The sequence below is a fragment of the Gopherus evgoodei genome, chromosome 7, assembly GCF_007399415.2.
Source record: "Gopherus evgoodei ecotype Sinaloan lineage chromosome 7, rGopEvg1_v1.p, whole genome shotgun sequence".
NCBI lineage: Eukaryota > Metazoa > Chordata > Testudines > Testudinidae > Gopherus > Gopherus evgoodei.
The window spans coordinates 118,121,544-118,141,828 of NC_044328.1; positions in this window are offsets into that span (position 1 = coordinate 118,121,544).

Sequence of the window (20,285 nt, forward strand, 5' to 3'; positions counted from 1 at the left end):
GGGAGGCAAGGAACAGAGTAAAGAAATTCTAAGAATATAAAGAAGGCATGTGTGTGTGTGTGGGGGGGAAAGAAGCTCCAATGATGGCGAAGGGCTAGTGGCCACCATTAAAAAAATAAATAAAAGCCACACAACTTTATCTGAGATACAGTAGTTACTATTCTGAGTATCTCTGATGTCATACAGTGGTAGCCAGTGGGTTAGAAAGCAGCTTTCCTAGCACAACACAATCAATGGAGAGGATTAGTCAGGGGGGAGGGATAGCTCAGTGGTCTGAGCATTAGCCTGCTAAACCCAGTTCAACCCTTGCGGGGGCTATTTAGGGGTCTGGGGCAAAAATCAGTACTTGGTTCTGCTAGTGAAGGCAGGGGGCTGGACACAATGACCTTTCAAGGTCCCTTCCAGTTTTAAGAAATAGGTGTAGCTCCAATTAGTTAGTTATTTATTAATGGTGAATGACTGCTGTTTTAAAAGCTTTAAGAAGTTCTCCTCTGCCAACCCCATAGACTCCTGCTTGGTAAAAGTCCAGGATAAATTTCTCTGAAAGGCTATCTAAGAGTCACAGTCCTGAATGAGTCTGGACCCACTCTTGAGCCAATATGGCCAAAGGTCTTGGCTGGAATGGATACTCATGAAAAATGCAAGTGGTCTTTCATGCTGTGTTGTGAAACCAAATAAATTCATCATCCAAGTTTGGCTTTGAAGCTGTGGCCACAATCCTGGTGTGCATCCAAGCTGTGGTGAGTGCTGTTCAGAATGGGGTGGCGGGGGAGGCAAAGGTGATTTTAAGCCACCTTTATGCCCCACCTCATCCTGCAGCTAGTTTGGTCCCTGTGTTAAATGAGAGGAACATTATGGCCCCTTTATTTTACTCCCAGTTCCCTGAGACTGCAGGGACCCATCCCAGCACCTGAAGAGTATGAGGGCAATGACCACACCCCCTTTCTCTTATTTTCACTCTCTCTCCCCCCATGTTCCAAGACAGGTGGGGTAGAACTGGTAAACTGGTGCTGTCACTTGGTATCTCATCTTTGAGGAGAATATTGCGGGCTACAGCTACTTTGCATTAGCACCAAAATGCAAAGAAGACGAAGCATAGCTGTGAAAGGCACCCCCCTGAGTTAACTCAAAATGAAACTCAGAGTGTATGAAACCCAAAACTCAACCAGAAAAAAATGTTCATATGAATCCCTACAAAACAGCTCTTTTGTCAATGGAATATTTCATCTTTATGATGTGTATCTTAAACCGTTTTAATGCTCAAATATCAAAACATCATAAACATGTCTCATGTTTGCTAATTTAATAACTAAAGCAGTTGTTGGTAATCTCTATTCTAAATTAAACATCTTCACTTATTAAGAGGAAAATCTGAACTGTCTCTTGCAAATAATCCTAGCTAAAGAGCCAGAAACCAAACTAACACCTTAAGAAATTCTTATTTAGAGATCTAATTATTGCACAAAAGGAAAGGTTAGTCAGTTGGATTATAAAGTTGAACATGTAACTAGGATCTCCAAGATAAAAATATAAATTGAGGGAACTAGAATTTTTAATTATGCCTTTTATCACCCTGAAGGCTCATTGAAGAAACCTTGCAGCAATCATGCAAATTAAAAAACAAAAAACACCCCATCCTATTTTGGAGACATTTCCTTAGAAAACACTGCAACAAAGCAGCAAAGGATTAACTTTCTTCTCTTGTGTAGTGAATATGCATAGGTAAATATTTCACTGGATTTACATCATGTTTAGTTCTTAATATCTTTTCAAGCCTAAGTGTATCACAAAGAGAGAAAATGCAGGATATATTTTCTGACAAAATGCCATTGAGATTTTGCACCTGGAGTGAGAATTTGTCCACAGACTGGAGGAATTTTCAAACGGTTGTATTAAAGCTGACACCAAAATTGCCTTGCTAAGAAATATGTGTCGAGAACAATCATGGTAATAGAAAGGTATTGTAATAACACATACATATATTAAAGAAATAGTGCATGAAGCAAAAAGAACAAAGGAGCTTTCGCTCCTCCTGGAATTAGGAATGTGCTTAAATTAGGAAGCCACTAAAAAGCATGGGCTTGACAGACAGTTGTTCTTACTGAAAGTGGAGTTTCTTTGAGAATATTTTCCTCTTAAAGGAAATAAGTTTAGAACACCAGGAATAGACTCTGAGTAAGTTGCAACAGGAGACACAAACAATGAGTCTGAAAATGCTCCATACTGCCTGTTGCTGAAGTGCTGAATGTCCTCAACTCCCATCAGCTTCACTGGGAAATGAAGTTATAGAGGGACGCCTTGCTGAAATGCTCAAAACCTTGTATGGGGGAGCCATGCTTTCAATGAGATATTGAACAGGCCAAAGGGTCCCAAACTATTTTTGTGGAGCCCCTATTTGGAGATTCATGTCCCCGGTATTCCCTCCACTTACTAAGAAATAGTGTTTTGGAGGAGCTGGAGGGTGCCAGGGGCCATGTGGCAGTTGAGGAAGGCTTCCAGTCCTTGCAATGGACAGGTGGTCTAAGTTGCAAGGACCTTGCTGTCTGCCTGTCTCATTCCCCATACTCCATCCTCCTTCACGTGGTGGTGGAATAGGGCTATTGATAGACAAATGGAATTTTCTACTGGGCAGGCTTAGACCCTGTCATAAACAGATAGTAGGAGTTAATAAAACAGAAGTACTTTATATCTCTCTTGCCTCTCTTCCATCTGGTTACAGTCGTCTGCTTTCTTGGCTTCATTTGCTGGATCAGAGATTAACTTTGTATATGAAGGAAGCAGAGGAAATGATTTTACACACAGGGACGGCTCCAGGCACCAGCATGCCAAGTGCGTGCTTCAGGCGGCAAGCCACGGGGGGCGCTCTGCCGGTTGCCGCAAGGGTGGCAGCAGGTTGCCTTTGGCAGCATGCCTGCAGAGGGTCTACTGGTCCCACAGCTTCAGTGGACCTCCCGCAGGCTGCCGCCTAATCCGCGGGACCAGAGACCTCCCGCAGGCAAGCCGCCGAAGGTAGCCTGCCTGCCGTGCTTGGGGCAGCAAAATACCTAGAGCCGCCCCTGTTTACACAATGTATTGTCAAATATATAATGTAACTTGTGAAAGTAGAGTGTAGCTGGCCAGTTACCCCGCTCCTGGAAAACAAAGTTAAAGAGTGATTGGGGAGGCAGCCACAGCTGTGGCCACGCCCAATCAGGCCACACCTGGCCCTATTATAGGGGCTCGGGGAGGAGCTGGGCCAGTCTCTCTCCAGTCGCTGCCTGGGAACAGAGGGTACCTGATTCAGAGCGATGCTGCGGAAAGGCGAGAGTAGCTGGGGAGCTCCTGCCTGGCAATGCCCCAGACTGAGGCCTTGTTTAAGGCCTAAAGAGGTACTGAGGCTGCAGAGGTGCAGGCTGGGGGTAGGCAGAGGAAGCTGGTCCAACTCCCTTGCCAATGATGAGTGGCCTTTACAGACTGCAGTTTGCCCCAGTGAGAGGGGGCTAGATGACGACTGGCAGTAGCCACTGAGGCAAGGTGGATATAGAGGGGAGGGGGTTCCCATGGGAGGGGTGACCCAGAGCGTGGGGATTGATGGGGGCAGAACCCTGAGGTAAGGGGCACTCGGGAGGGGCACTGAGGCCTGAGGCAGGTGAGACACCAGGGGGTGCTCCGAGGGCTGGAAAAGAGCTAATTCCCGAGGCAGCCAGTAGGAGGCACCACACCGGTGAGTGCTCCATCTGCTACATAAAAGACAATATTTTCTTCTTTTACAGTAATCTTGTTACTTACAATAACAATAGAAAACAATCTCCAGAGAGAAGACTGATACTTGCTTTCAAAGTTAATTGTGTCCCTTGGCCTTCTTTTAGCTATTCTGCTGACTCGAATGGAGGCAAACATGAAGACATTTCAAAAGTTTTGCATTCCTGAATAGATTGTCCATTCCATACTTGCTACACTTCATTCTTTTTATATTTTCTGCATGGTATGTTAAAGTTTAGCAAAGTTTCTCTCTGAGAACTAAAAAAAATAAAGTCCTTCCATTCTTGTTTATATTGGTATTCAAGTATCAGCCATTGTATACTAGGCAGTATCCTCTAATGCACACAGAGCTTCTAGCCCCAAAACTATCCTAGAAATACCCTTGCCCAGCTACAGAGGCATATTGATTCACTGTGACTAATATTACCATGCTCTGCTCATTCCAGGACTAGGATAGACCCACTCTGAGATATTGATGCTGCTGCTATTCCCCAGAATCTCCTCAGGACCTCCCCCCATCTATAGAGATGTGCCAAGATATCTTGAGACTGAGCTGGCTGGTAGCACGTAGCATCAGCATTCCATATACAAAGTGAGGAAGCTTGCTTTTCAGTATTATGTGACCATTGCCTTTCCACCTTTCACGTATGAGAATGCCAGGTGCCTGTAAGAAACAAAGGTGTTTCAGAACTATAGGTTAAGACAGCAAAGAGGAAGATCTCTATCCGGCCTCAATCTCTCCTTTCTCAACAAATTGTTTGGCTGCCCTGGCTTCTATCCCCAAAGTAGAATGTTCAAATGTTCAAAAGTGCATTTTCAGTACAGGCTTTCAAATATGGAAAGTAATCATGTCAAACCAATGGTGAACAAGCTGGGCATCATGGCTAGTTCATCCATACACTGGCATGGAAATCCTCTTTCACTAGTTTTTAATTGTTCTTAAATACTCTGAAAAGCCAATGGGAAGGGGAAGAGGTAAGGTCTTGGGGAAACTCATGTGCCAGTATGGTGTGAAGGAAAACTGAAAGGGGCCAATTTCTACCCTCGCACCTGTAAAAACTCCTAGAATACCAATGGGCTTGTATGTGTATAAATAAGTGTGAAGCCCTGAAGCACCTAGTCAAGAAAACAAACACAAATATTCAGCTGAATTTAGGATAATTCATCAATTTATGCCCTCCTTTCTGGGTTAGATTACTGTGAATCAGACAGGAGACATGGTTAATAAGTATTCAGAACTGAGTTACACTGAAAATGGTAATTTTGTGTTGTAGACAGATGTGGCAGAGTTTGTTTCTGACCTGGAATATGCTGATTCTAGTATTAGTTTTACATCAGCTGTCAGGTCCTGATCAAGAATAGCACTTAAGTATGTGCTTCACTTTAAACCCATGCAGTGTCCATTTGATTTTCAGTGGACAACTCATATGCAGTTTCTATTTATAGAAATGGCTTTGTTCACAATGCTAGTTTCAGATGGCAGTGGACAGTTGGGCCCAGACTTCTAGGATATGTTATATCTCAGAGAATATACCATGTGTGGAGTATAAAGGATCCAATATACACTTAACTAAAAAAAAAAAAATCAAACACATGGAAGTTCTGTGTTAGACAAGAAAAACTAGATTTATATTCTGAACTCATAATGAGTAGGTATCTTCCTACCATTTGAGGATGCACATAGAAACAGGTGCACAATGTACGATTAGCTGAACTTGATATGTAGTCATTTTTACTTCTGACTGAAAGAAGCAAAACCTGGCAGCCCTGGTGACCTAGATATAAAAGACAGAGATGCCTTAGGTAAATGTGAATATTTGCACAGGCAATGTATAGCTTACTTTAAAAAATCTATCTCCCCTCTTCAGAGAGATGATTCCCACACTGTATTCAGGAGAAGTATAATACTTCTATACAATAAACCTCCTTGTCTTATATATCAGAGTAGGTTGTTCTTTTTTAAAAAAAGAAATCTAAAAAGGATAGGCTTGAGGCCTGGAATCCTGTCTTTGAAGGTGCAAAAAGAACATGCAAAATATGCACCTACAATGCTATTCCAGGTGCCCAAATTGGGATATTTGCACATCTCAGGTTTGTCTGTGAAACGGAGATATTCCCTTTGGATAATCTGGCCTGATTATGTTACATTCTGACAGGTAAATATGAGATTTCATCATTTAATAAACAAGTTGAAGGAACATTTAATTGATGTACAGTAGAAACTGAGAGTTATGAACATCAGAATTACGAACTGACCAGTCAACCACATGCCTCATTTGGAACCAGAAGTACACAATCAGGCAGCAGCAGAAACACACACACAAAAGCAAACACAGCACAGTACTGTGTTAAATGTAAACTACTAAATCAATAACGGGAAAGCTACATTTTTCTTCTACATAATAAAGTTTCAAAGCCATATTAAATCAATGTTTAGTTTTGAAAAAACAACCATACCATTTTGTTCAAAGTTAAGACTATTTCAGAGTTACGAACAACCTCCATTCCTGAGGTGTTTGTAACTCTGAGGTTCTACTGTAACAGAAGTTGAGAGTTCTTCTTAAATTTCTTTTCCCTTAGCATGGACCACTAGACTGTCATTTTTTTCAGGAAAAAGAATGCAGTTTATTGATCAAATTTCTAGGTAGAGTTGCTATAAGAATGCTCTTAGCTGGCCTCTGGTCCTTGACATCGACAACTATGCTCCATATGTTCCAGTTTTAACAATAGGGAAGAACTTTGAAAAAGTGAAAGAACAAACCATCCATCAACTATAAATACCATTTCCCTCCCCCAAAAGGAAATCACTTAATACTATATTAAAGCCATGCTTCTGCTCCCATTGAGTCATTTTCTGAGAATTTTTCCACTGGCTTGAATGCAAGTAGGACAGAGCCCTAAGTGTGATATATCTGTGCAAAACTTTTGAAATTATGCAAGAATAAAGTGTAGGAAAACATTTTCAAGACAAGATAGAAATGTATAAATGAATGTATTGGAGTTAAATTTATAAAATACGGTAGTGCACATATGGCATACGTTATATAACAATAACATGTACTCATTGAATTTAGTATCTTAGTTCAGCTGATGCTTTCAATGACAACTAGTTTTATTTATAAGCTACTCTTGCATTCCTGCTATTACTGAGGCCAGCTACATCCCAGGGCAGTTCCCAGTGTAATTTGGGCTACCCTAATTTACACCTGGCTATCCACAGTTTCAAGAGGCCATTCCAGCAGTGAAGAACCAAGAGGATATGGGGTAAGCCAGTAGTATCCCACCTTTACCTGGAAACTGCAGAACGAGGAGTTGAGTGAGAATATATACAGTGACACCAACTATACGTGGACTTGGAAGGAATATATTTTTTATTAGTAAATGTTGATAAATGTCAATTTCACTGTACATAGACAAAAATTATTTCCATTGATAATAATCAGAATTTATAGATAGGCAAGGTAAGAAAAATGCTGCTTGAGAACTGATTTGAGTTTGCTAACATGTTGATATATGATAGGGACAGTTTGTGTTTTAACCATGATAAAGCTTTAACAATTTGAATCTCAGTGTTTACTATTATTAAATAATTATTGACTGACCCACTCCCCATGGTCTGAGCTCCCATGATTTTGCACAACTGTGAACATTTAAATGGATAAACACTGAAAAATACTTAAAAATAGACACTGATATTATCTGTCAAAATTATATTAAAAAATAAAATTCTGCCAAGCCTAATAATATGTCACCTTGGGATTACCCAAACACAAGGACAATCCTCAACACTCGTGTTAAACAGTAATTTCCATTTGCTCTGCACTGGTGCAGCACACCCAGGATTACCTTTTGTAACAATGTCTGCAAAGAATTTCTCTAGAGATTCATTGAATCCAGCTCCCTGCAAGCCCTCATTTGTCCAGAGAATGAGTTCTGATGCAACAAATGAATTGACTTAACTTCAGCTTCCTCCTTGCTGTTCTGCTATTTTATTATTTTACAACAGTATCCTTTGTCTTTTCAAAGTCCATTCCACCCCAAAACCAATTCATGCTAGAGCAAGTTTATAGCCAAAAAGTTTCCAGCTGACTAGACAGTCATACCTCTCACAGTCTGAAGGAAATAACATGTATTTGTGTGAATGATAGTTACACCAGCCTCCCCCTCCATTTGAGCTAATTGGAAACCCTATCCTGCTAGGTCTCTGGCCTCATCAATAACCAATGCACACAGGATACTTCCTGTCTAGTCTTCCTCAGTGAAAGGTCTATCAGCTTTTGATCAGCTCCGGTTGCATGTGTGCTCCAGCCCTTTCTCTCTACCCATTAAATCAAATGACAAGGAATATATTTGATTGTGTTTATAGAGTGAACCCTTGGCAAAGCACTTGGAGTTATTGCGCAGTTGGAGGAAAAAACAGAGTGCAATAAAACATAATAATACAACAAAACCCTTCACACAAATTCCAAAAGAAAAGAAGAATCCAATTTTTCAGACAGAGCCTGAAAGAGAAAGTAATGAATGCAGGAATAACAGTGTCCATTCTAAACGTATCTGTAACCTTATGGGTCAAATCCTCTTCTGGTGTAAATAGACATAGAGCTGTGATTTACAGCATTTTAGAACTGCCCCATAATAGGTGTAAGATTACGATCTAGCTTTTAACAAATAATCTCTCCTGAGTGACACAGAGTTGCACATTCTCAGGAGTAACCAAGGAATAAATTGTGACACTGAAAGTCACAATTGGCTTTTTGATTCCACATCCCCATCACCCCACCTGTGACAGAAGCCAGGTGCTTTCCTCTCAGCTCTGGTTCAGAGCCATTGGATGGAGTCAAAGCTCCATTCATTTCCCATTCCTCTTTGCTCACTGCCTATCCACCTGCACGGGGGAATAGCAGCCCTGTTCTGGAATAACAGTAGTGTCTGCTGTCCCCCAGCCCTTCCTTTCCATCACTTGTGGTAGAGACACCCTTTAAACCCTCTATGTGTTCCATCATACTTTTCCTCTCATTATCACCATAGAGGAGGGCAGACTCTGACCACTGGTCTGTTTGCAAGAACACTCTGTGTAAAATAATCAAGACTGTAATCTACCTATGTCACTTGTACAGTTTACATGAATAACTGCTTTTTGTGGTGGGACCTGCACTAAATCACAGTTCCTACAGGTACGTAGTGTGAAGTCTTTTTGTAGCAAGAAACTCTCCTGAAGTGAGAGAGAATAGTTTGTGGTTAACGTTGTGCGTAGGACTCAGGAGACATGAACTGATTTCCTGCTGCTACCATAGACTTCTTGTATGGCCTAGAACAACTCACGTAATCTCTAGGGTTAAAATTTTCCATAGCACCCACGTTCCACTGACTGTTAATAAATTTTTGGGAGTTATTCACCTAGATTCTTTTGAAAATTCCACTAGGCACCTATCTGCATCAATCAATACCTTGAAAAATCTGGACTTGATCACTTTGGAAAATGATTTAACTTAGGTCATCTTGGAACCCTACCTTTTGTGCCTCTATTGCTTGTCTATAAAATGAGCTAATGCTTTTTTTCTCACACATTGCCTGCCTTGTACACTTAGGGTATGTCTGCACTACAATTAACCACCTGGGGCTGGCCCATGTCCGCTGACTCTGGCTCTCGGGCCTCGGGCTAAAGGGTTGTTTAATTGTGGTGTAGACATTTGGGCTTGTGTGGAGTTCAAATTCTGGGACCCATCCCATTCATGGGGTCCCAGAGTCCAGGCTCCAGCCCAAGCCTGAATGTCTACGCCACAATTAAACTGAGTCCCGTGAGTCCAAGCCCATTGACATGGACCAGCCGCACATGTTAAATTGCAGTATAGACATACCCTAAAGGCCAAATTTCTAAGGTATTTAGGCACAAAAGATGCAGGTAAGGAATTAGATGCCTAGCCTGTTAAGGTGCTTTTAAAAAATCCCACTAGGCATCTATTTACTTCTTTGGGTACTTAAATTCTTTTAAAATCTGGCCCTTAGTCCTTGTCCTGACATGCTCATATGCTATCTCAATATGCCCAGGGCCTAGCACAACTGATTTCTGATTTTGGTTGAGTTCTTAAGGCCCTACTATAATATAAATGCAATTCAGACAACCTAGATAACTTTGCCAGCATGTCTGTCCGCAAGAGTTCTGTAGTTTGTCTCTGAAAAAACAAACAAACAAAAAAACCCACCAACCACACAACACAATATAATAAATAAAAATGAAATAAATTGTTTTCACCTACTTTTATTTCACATAGGATAAGTATATCAAAACAGAGCTCCACATGGTGTCAAAATTAAAGAAAATAATCGTAACAGGTATTTTTTATATGAGTATGAACATTTAGTTCCCCAACTACATAATATTTTATTAGTAGGAGATCTGAGGATTAAAATAAACCTTTCTGACAGGGATGATCTATCCCTCCTGCAAAAAAAACAAAAACAAAAAACAAAACACTTTATTATGAGCTGTTGAGGTTTTATCTCTAGCCTCTCTTCAAAAGCTAATGAATGACAATTACATCACACAGAGAAGAAATCTATAACTAGAATATAAGGATTATATCACTTTCTTATCCCATTGTAATTAAAATAGAAAGTGACTGTGTTGTGAACCATCCAGGACAGCCATGCAGAGACTACAGTTTGCTGCGGGGAAAGCATGATAACTTTCACCACCACCCCACTTAAGTTTTAAAAATGATGTCTGCTCTTTGTTGGTGAAACCCTGAAATTCGCCAGCTTTTTGATCCTTTCTAAGCCAAGTAACAAATTAACGTTGGGAAATGAGAAGGAATGTGATAGTAAATCAGAATGGTCAGTATCCATTATTTCTATGTGTGTGCTCACTTCTCTTGACTCCTTTTAACACATTTCAGAAGAAACAGCCACACTTCTAAGTATCTACTGTACCTGTTTTGACCTGATCTGGTACATTAAGTTAACTGATAATGTGCTATATTGTTCTGCCTTCAAAAATGTTTACTATTTTGATAGATGACAAAACACAGTTTCAAGCACCTCAATTAAATAACCCACTTCAAACACCAGAAAGAGAGCATTATTCTACAAGAATATATATATATATTTTCTGTAATTGGTGATAACTGAGTAATGATGTAGTAAGCATGCAATTAGATCTAATTTGCTTATGTAAGTGAGCTGAATAAAAAGATCAATATTCAATCTACACCTAGTTTAAAAAGCAATTAGTTTAATTGATGAAAAAACTCTGCACCAGCTAATTACTATAAAATGACCTACTATACTCATGTAAATTGGGATTATTCATAATACATGAGAATTTTAATCACATAAATCATTTTTATCTCTTAACTAATAGTTTTTATGCTATTTACTTATGGATTTAATTTTCAGGAAAATATCATCTGAAAAGAGGTTTTATTTTACACACAATGTTTTATGTTGTTTCCTATTACAAAAAAAGCCAGTTATTTTCAGGGTTTTATAGATTAAAATCCTCTTGGAAAAGTGGAACCTCAAAACACATTATTCTGATTCTCTGAGTGGTAATTATTTGACAGAAGCCAAATGCTAAATTAACACTAAACATACAACAGCCAGGTACAATTTGTGTGTGCAGTGAAACAATGGAACAGAAATCAGAGAGAGGTTGAATGCAGGGGCTAAAAAATTATTTTAAACTATTGCCTAACTGGGGTAATCGCCTACAGGTTGTTCCAGTGTGGATCTCAAATGGCACCAAAGACCTTGGAGAACTATAAACCTGAGGGTGGCTGTGAGGGCCATATTGCCTCTCGACCTCCAGGACTGCTAAGGAACCCTGACTTCCCTCCTCCTCGCTGGAGGTCAAAGAGATGAGACTGGGGAAGCCACAAGCTGTGTGAGCACAGAGGCAAATTGTGGGATTCATAAATTAACTTAGGTGTCTAACTCCCATTGGTTTCAAGGACAGTTAGGCACCTAAATACCTTTGAGTTCTACCCAGCCCTCCTCACCATGCAATGCTTTGCTCAGGACCAAGTTGCAACAACTGAACCTAAACCACTCAAACCAACCCTTCTGGGAAGGTGAAAAAACCCACACAGCAATTTGCTAATTTTGCCTAATTGGAAATATCTCTTCCAGAACCAAAAGGGATGATCATAGCCCCTGGCATCACCAGAAATGCAGCAATTAGAGTAAGGGTGGGGCTAAAACATGTTTTCTACAATGCCTACCTCACCTGGGCAGCAAACTGTATCAATCCTCTACCATCACCAAAAAGAGACCAATCAGCAGACACCAGTACCACACCCAGTGACAGTAACAGTGGGTGTCTCAGGCCTTAGTCTCAGATGCAGCATATAATCTTCTTGACCCCACTTCTTACACCCTGAAGCAGGACGTAGGAATTGGAAGTGGTTAGGGGTACAAGAGAGAAGAAGCAGCTGAAGGTAGAGGAGGAGGAAGGAAAGGAAGGCATGTGTATGGAACATTGCCTCAGCTGTTTCCAGTTGCGATCTCCCGACCCAGAGAAGATGTCTCCATTGCTTCTAGCCGCATCAAAGGCCTGGCAAGCAAAGTGAACATTTTCAAATTTAAAATGTCCAAAACTAAGGTGTGGGGTGAACAAAGTACAGTAGCAATTAAACCCTTTGTAGTGGTCCTTTATCAGCCCCATACAGATATAGAACAGCACAGCTGTATATTATTTTTTACAACTTTTTCCCCTCTTAAAATTCATTAATAGACCAACACGCAAAAATCTATTCACTGAACTTGAAGCTTCCTGTTAAACAATTAAAAATATATCATAAATTGGTTTATACTAATGTAATTTACATAGTGGTCTGCACTCAAGATTGCACCTGCGCTGCAGTAGAGGAGTGTATTTTTATACAGGATGGAGTGCAATTTAATAGATTTTACCCTGAAGAGTATGAAATTCTCTGCAGAAAGAGGTGATATTTTCTGGCTTCACGCTGTACGTTAACTTAAATGTCAGGATGGCATAAGATAATTATTAGGAGATCATATTTTTCCATTTAAAAGAACCAAAAGGCTTCTAAAATGTAACTAAAGCTTGTCTTCTTGGCTTGTAAGCTCTCCTGGGGAGAAACTCTGTCTTCTAATGTCTTTGGATTGTATTTACTGCTGCCAGAATACAGCTAATGAATAAAATAATAATATAGTGGATCATAGATTTACTAAAAAAAACAATAAGGAGTCCGGTGGTACCTCACAAAAGCTTATGCCCAAATAAATCTGTTAGTCTTTAAGGTGCCACCGGACTCCTCATTCTTTTTGTGGATACAGACTAACATGGCTACCCCTCTGCTATATAAGCCGATGCAGTGCATCACAGCTGGCGGGACAACAGAACAAAATATTAATTAACTAGCTGGCTCTCACTCGTGAGTAGATCTCCAGTCAGCCAAGTCACTGTGGGCTCCAGGAGTTCCACTGAGTCAAGACATTTGTTAAAATTAAGCAAGTTTCTCTTTGTACATGAGGACATGTAAATGGGCATTCTTTTATTATGTTCTAATAAAACACTAATACTTTGCACTTACATACCTTTATGCCTGCAGTGCATTGCACAAACAATGAGATGCACCTTTCTGACATAGATAAGTGTGTAATATGATCACTGTTTTCAAATCAGGAAATTAGATGCAGATATTACGTGATTTGCCTGAGGCCACAGAAATCAGGCAAAGCTGAGCTGGAGTTAGAACTGCAGACAGGGGTGCTGGGAACAATTTGTATAGTGGGGGTCCGAGAGCCATTGAATCAAACTATAAACCCTGAACATAATAGAAACCACTTCAAACCAGGGAGTGCGGCAGCATCTCCCGCACCCTAGTTCCAACACCTATAACTGCAGAGACCTTGGTTCCCTGTTCCATAAAAGTCCATTAAAGTACACTGGCTGCCTTTCAGCCACCCCTTCTCCTCTCCTCTGCTTCTCCCACTCTCCCCCAAAATGCAGCCTTTGTGCCAGGATAATCTCTGGGGTTGCACAAGGCATATGTCAGAGCAGGCCCAGCATCATGCTGTTCATTAATATTTTTGTGATCACAGGTGATGTGGCAGAGTTTTTACTTGGGTCTTTGCTATTCACTCTTCATCCTTGCCATCCAAAATGTTTTAGTACAACTCTGCTCTTTTGCACAACTGCATAATACAGCATTAGTATGCAGTGGAGACTTCATACATATTCCTGCAAATTATATAAAGGCGTTAAGCATGAATCTTCACAATGCCCAAGTGCATATTACAACAGCTCTGGTGACACTGCGAGCTCTATTACATTTTTGTTCTGAAGTGGTGTTCCTCAGAGAGGAAGAAGAAAGTTATGTGCTGTCAAAGAGTCTTGATGTGTTTCTGGTAGTATAAGTTTCATACTTGAAAAACAGAACAAGGATTTTGGAGGGAATGCCCTGACCTTGGACTGGAGATAGTATGGGCATGCATACAAATAATGATTAGCATGGTAGTCGGGCTTCTGGTCTGGCAACATAATTGCCATGGAGAGAAGAGCAAAATATTGCTAGAGAGAGAGATGTTTTACTCATTAATTATATGCTTTACTCATCAAGTGCTCAGCCTTTTTACTCATGCTGAGTGTAACTCACTACCAACCACCTATTTGCTGCTTACCTTTTTTTTCTCTCCTTTTATACGGCAAACTGTTACTCTTTTAATAACAATGCATAATCAGTGCACCTTGTCTTGGCAGTGTGGCATTAATGTTTCTATTGGCCATATGTAGATATTGTGATGATTAATAAAGTGGCTAATATTGTGGAAACAACTACCCTCTACTAAGCAGAATCAGAATTGCTCAACTTCTTGTCATAGTCCCTAAACTGTTAAAAGCTAACAGATTCTCCTTTAGCTTGGGTGGTGCAAATCCTTGCTCTTAGGCTGCTCCTAAACAATACATTGTTTTATGAAAGTTAACATCTTAAATAGCTCTGAGAAGCAGATGTATGTGCAATTCGTGTGGCATATGTATAAGATGACATAATTTAAAATATGTGTTCAATAAACCTAACTGTCACAATATGTACACATCTCTAATAGTGGAAAAATATATTAATGATCACTCTAAGACTTTGGGCAAATAACTGATTTTAATGAGCAGGTTCTGCAACTTTTGGCACCTCCAAATAACTCTTTGTGCCATTTCTTTTCTAGGCACATGTCATAGACTTTGAATGTGCCAGGGAACCTTGCATCACACTGGAAGTAACTATGTTGTTCATGTGGGGATGAAAATAGAAGTGGAATGTGTGCTTTCATATATTACCCTGTTCATGGTCTACAAAAACTCTTCAGAAGCACAGAACAGCAGCTGATCATATTACTTACCTCTTTATTTATAGAAGAATGCTTAAGCAGGCTTTTGGACTTGATTACTATTTTGTTGGACCTTAACAGAACAGGCCCATCTGATGGAAAACAGTCCACATAGGAACCTTTAAACTAATGTACATTCATTATGAGGCTCAGTCTCATGTTCCATGACTGTCTGAGTTTTCCCAGCAAATTCAGTTGGGCTATTTGCATGAATAAGAGTTCCAAGACAAAGCCCCTATTTCTGAAACTGAACCAAAGGACCTAACTCATCCTTCGAATAGATCCAATCAGTTGGCTTACACCAACGATGAATTTGGCCCAGGTACCCCTTTAATTTGCTGCCATCTCTCTACTCAACATGACTGGAAAAGATAAGGTTGGTGTGTAACAGTAAATAGATAACCTACAGGCAACATGGAAAGTACAGATAATTGTGATTCTCCTTTTACATCTAATTATGGCAGTGTGTATGCAGCCTTTTCCTTCTTGGCTCCCCTTCTTAAATCTCTGAAAGTTCAAATGTGTGTTTATGCTGTGACTAATAGGTGAATGCTTTCCCAGATGAGAAATATTGTGTTCTCTTCAATACCTGTCACTATTCTATTTGCCTTTACCAGCATTCTCAGGTGATATGCCCATGATTAATGAGGGATTTGTTCACAGCAAAGAAGGCAGTTAGGAATCACTTTTTCCCTTAATGATATGCATAAATGAATTAAGTAATGCCAAACTAGTTTATCTCATGGTGGGCTTGGAGTCTTATTGCTTCTGTTTTACTGACATGTTGTCTTCCTTATTCAGGCTATAATTTATTCATACACCTCTATCCCGATATAATGTGACTCGATATAACATGAATTCAGATACAACGCGGTAAAGCAGCACTGTGGGGGTGGGTCTGCGTGCTCCGCTGGAACAAAGCAAGTTTGATATAACACGGTTTCACCTATAACACGGTAAGATTTTTTGCTCCAGGGCACAGCGTTATATCGGTCTAGAGATGTATCTTACAAGCTCAGGAAAGTCAAGGCCTGGTCAGTAATTGGATATGAAGTCTCCAAGATATGCCCATGGTGCTTCTGGAAATGGCGTTAGTGATTCTGCCGGCAATGCTCTTTCCTCTGGATCAGTTACAGAACAGATGCCATGGGAGTGAGGGGGAGGTTGAAGATGCTACCCTTTGAACAAGGTGAAAAGCTGAGGTCCCAGCCACTGGCACTTACAAATGTAAGGGTGTTATCTCTGATATGCTGGCCAGATTCCAAACTGTGTAATTAATTGCATCCTGCTTTCTTTGCAGAATTCTCCTCAGTGGTTTCAGCAGGTTCTGGTGTTCACATATTGTCTTTTATACCTAGAGACAGATCCTGAGCCACAGTGTTTCGGATTCAGATCTGGAAATGGACTTTTACAGAGATAAGGGACAATCAAGTCTGGTTTGGGGGTCTGGAACATTTGTAGCTTATACTGTTGTGTACTGCTGCTGTGCACCATTAAATAGCCGCTAGGTTTCATCCCAACAGCAGCTGCATAACACTGAAAGCCATAAAGGGAAATGCATATTACCGATGTGTATAATGCAGTATTATTATTTGGTATACCAGAATTATTATTTTTTAAATAGTGTTGTATATTTAAAAAAAATAACCATCTCCAGTCATCTGTAACTCTCACAATTTTTGCCTTATAAGTTAAGAAAAAAAATCATCTTTAACTCTGAATTCTCAGCTTTTGCTGGTTTGTGTTGCAATCCTAATTCTAAACATAGTGTTGGTACCTATATTTCTATACATATGCTTTCAAGTTCCTTAAAGTTGTAACATAATTGGACAAACCTTTAACCCACTGGTTTGAAAAAGCCTACAGTAATGGTGTGCGTTAAACACTTTTAAGTGTTGAACAAGAAGAGTTCAAAGCCATGAACAATATCTTCTGTCACAGGACTGAATATATTGCTAGCTGGATACTGGCCAAGGGCAGAAAAGATAACATGAGAATCATAATTAGAGTTTTGTCAAGCCAGACCTTTATATATATAATTAAAGTTTGAACTACTTAAAATCTGCAGGGGTGGTAGATCAGATTAATGTTTTTGATTTTGAGCTGCTGCTTGTATCTTCTAATGCCTGTACATAAGAATAGATGTGTTGTTACTCATAAAGATTTTGATTAGAGTTTTCCCAAACACCATCTAGCAGTTGTATCTGCTTTGCAGTTTTGAGAAGGCAGAATCTTTGTTACCTCGTCCAAGTGTTATTAGAAATATAAACCTACCTCCATACCATAGAAAATACAACTTTAATGTTGGTTTAAAAAGAAAATCAAGATGGCTTATAACATAGATGTTCAAATGACTAGTAAGAAAAGCACCTAGCTTTTCTCAGCCAATATGAACTGTTTAGACAAACAAATGAATGATCACAAAAGGTTTATAAACATACCAATTACAGTAACTCTCACTTAAAGTCACATTTTTCAGGAACATAACGACAATGTTAAGTGAAACGATGTTAAGCAAATCCAATTTCCCCATAAGAATTAATGTAAACAGGAGGGCTTAGGTTCCAGGGAAATTTTTTTTTCCCAAACAAAAGGCATTATACACATTTTAAACAATTTTAAACAAGCAATTTCATACAGGTATAAGTTTTAAACAATTTTTAAACAAGCAATTTAATATTACACTGGGGGGGAGTAGTGTGCACGTGCTGTGTGTTTACAAACATACTGCACATACAGTACAGTACTAGAGTTGGGAGGTGCCTCTGCCTTACCCCACACAGGCAAAGCCCACTGGCACTGGAGATGAGGCAGGCAAGGAGGCTGAAGGTGCTGTAGGCTAGGAGAAGCACATTGCACAGCAGTGGCAGCTTCCCCTACTTTGCAAGCACCAGGGACGGGAGTGGGGGGGGCTCAACCCTCAGCCCATCCACTACCCACCTTCCCCCAAAGCCCCATCCTTGACCTGCCTCTTCTCCCCCCACCTCCTCTCCCTTTACTTCCCATGCTGTGTCCTCACCCCCCTCGCCTCCCTTCTAAATGCAGCAAGCCAGCTGATTGCAGCTGATTGCCGCAAGCCAGCAGGAGGCAAGGGAGGGAGGCAGGAGGCACATCGAGTCCTCTCTCCTCCTCACTCCCTCCTGCCTGGGGAAATCAGCTGGCTTGTGGTGTTTAGGGAGCAGAAGGAAGGGGGGAGGAGCGAGGACTCATCACGCAGGATCCCCCTTCCTTCCCCCTTCTCCCTGCCTGGGACAATCAGTTGGCTTGTGGCGTTGGGGAGGCAGGGGAGGGAGGGGGAGCCTGTGCGCTGAGTCTGCTCCTCCACCCCTCCCTCCTGCCCCTGAAACACCGCAAGCCAGCTGATTGCTGTGGGTGGGAGGTGAGGAGGAGGGGGAAGGTGCTGATCCACGGGGTCTGCCGGCACACGGGAGGTGCAGTGGTGTAGGGAGGCTGCCAGTTGTGGAGAAGGCAGGCAGCCAACAACGTAAGAGTGGAGCATTGCACAACTTTAAATGAGCATGTTACCTAATGGATCAGCAATGTAACAACGTTAACTGGGATGACTTAAAGTGAGGAGTTACTGTACAATTTCCACTGTCACTAATGACACAAGATTCTTAAGCAAGCATGAGCATTCATAAAAAAATAAGGGATAAGGATAGTAGGGGTACAATGATATTGAATTTATTTTTTATCCACTGATAAGTGCAGTGACAGTGCACCAGAGTTTCACTCTTTTACAGTTACCTCCTTTGTATCTACGTTGAATTTACCTTTCATTTGAATGCAGTTGATTTAAGATCTTTAAAAAAAATCCCAAATTTTCTGGCATGTCTGATCTTTTGTTGATACATTTGCTACAGTATTGTAATTTCACATGTTTACTTACACTATCTTCTAAACCCTACCTCCTACTTTATTAACATTCACAGGGCTATTTAAGCAATAATTTGTCATTATATAAAGCCTGACCCAAAGACTACTGAGCCCCGATGGGAAGTTTTACAGTAATTTCAATGGGTCTTAGATCAGGCACATGGGGCCAACATCTCAAGTGTTCAGCACCCATAATTGAGGTCAAATTTTTATTTCACTTAGAACTTTTGGCCCTTATTTAAATGCCTACTCACATGAATATTTCAAAGGTTACATTATTTCTGCATTCTTGGACCAGTGAACCATTCCCCCCGATCTATCACTATTGAAACAACGGCATTTTCTATCTTGTACTCTGGCCATTCTTTACAACTGCAAAATGAATACAACTTTTCACAACATTTGACCCTAACCCTAACCCTAAATATGAAGAGATCAAGAGCTAACACAGCCAACTGAAGGAATTTACTTTCTGAAGACACGCAGTGAAGCTTAAGATATACACTTTAGAGAGCAGTCAGTATGTATAACATTAACAGTGTAGGAGAGCAAGCACTAGCGCAAGGCCAGTAAGAATCCAGGAAAGAAAGACATTTGAAAGAAATCAATTACTGGTAGAGAGCCAGTAGCCAACTATGACAGATGCATCATCGAGAGTGATCAGGCACTGATGGTTTACACACTGTCTGTTTGGTCTCAGAGGGAAGTTTTACTAGTGTAAATTAATCTCTTTGTTTCTTGTGATAAATAAGTGGGTAATCTAGAGGGTGAAGACAGCATGACAGCGAACATTCTAAAAACCTTCCTGGTAGTTGAAAGAATAGAATCATAGAAATGTAGTGCTAGGAGAGACCTCAAGAGGTAATCTAGTTCAGTCCCCATTCTGAGGCAAGATCTAATATACTAAGACCATCCATGAAAGGTATTTGTTCAATCTGTTCTTAAAAGCCTCCAATGATGAGCATTCCCCAACCTCCCCGGAAGCCTGTTCCAGAGTTTAACTATTCTTGTAGTTAGAAAGCTTTCCCTAATATCTAATGTAAATTTATCTTGCTGAAGATTACACCGCTTACTTCTTGTCCTACTTTCAGTGGACAAGGCGAGCAATTGATCATCAACTGTTCTAGAACAGTCCTTAATTTATTTGCGAACTGTTAACAGGTCCCCCTTTAGCCTTCTTTTCTGTAGACTAAACATTTCCAATTTTTTTAACCTTTCCTCATACATCAGGTTTTTCTATCATTTTTTAAATCATTTTTGTGGCTCTCCTCTGGACTCTTCCCAATTTGCCCACATCTTTCCTAGCATGAGGAATCCAGCAC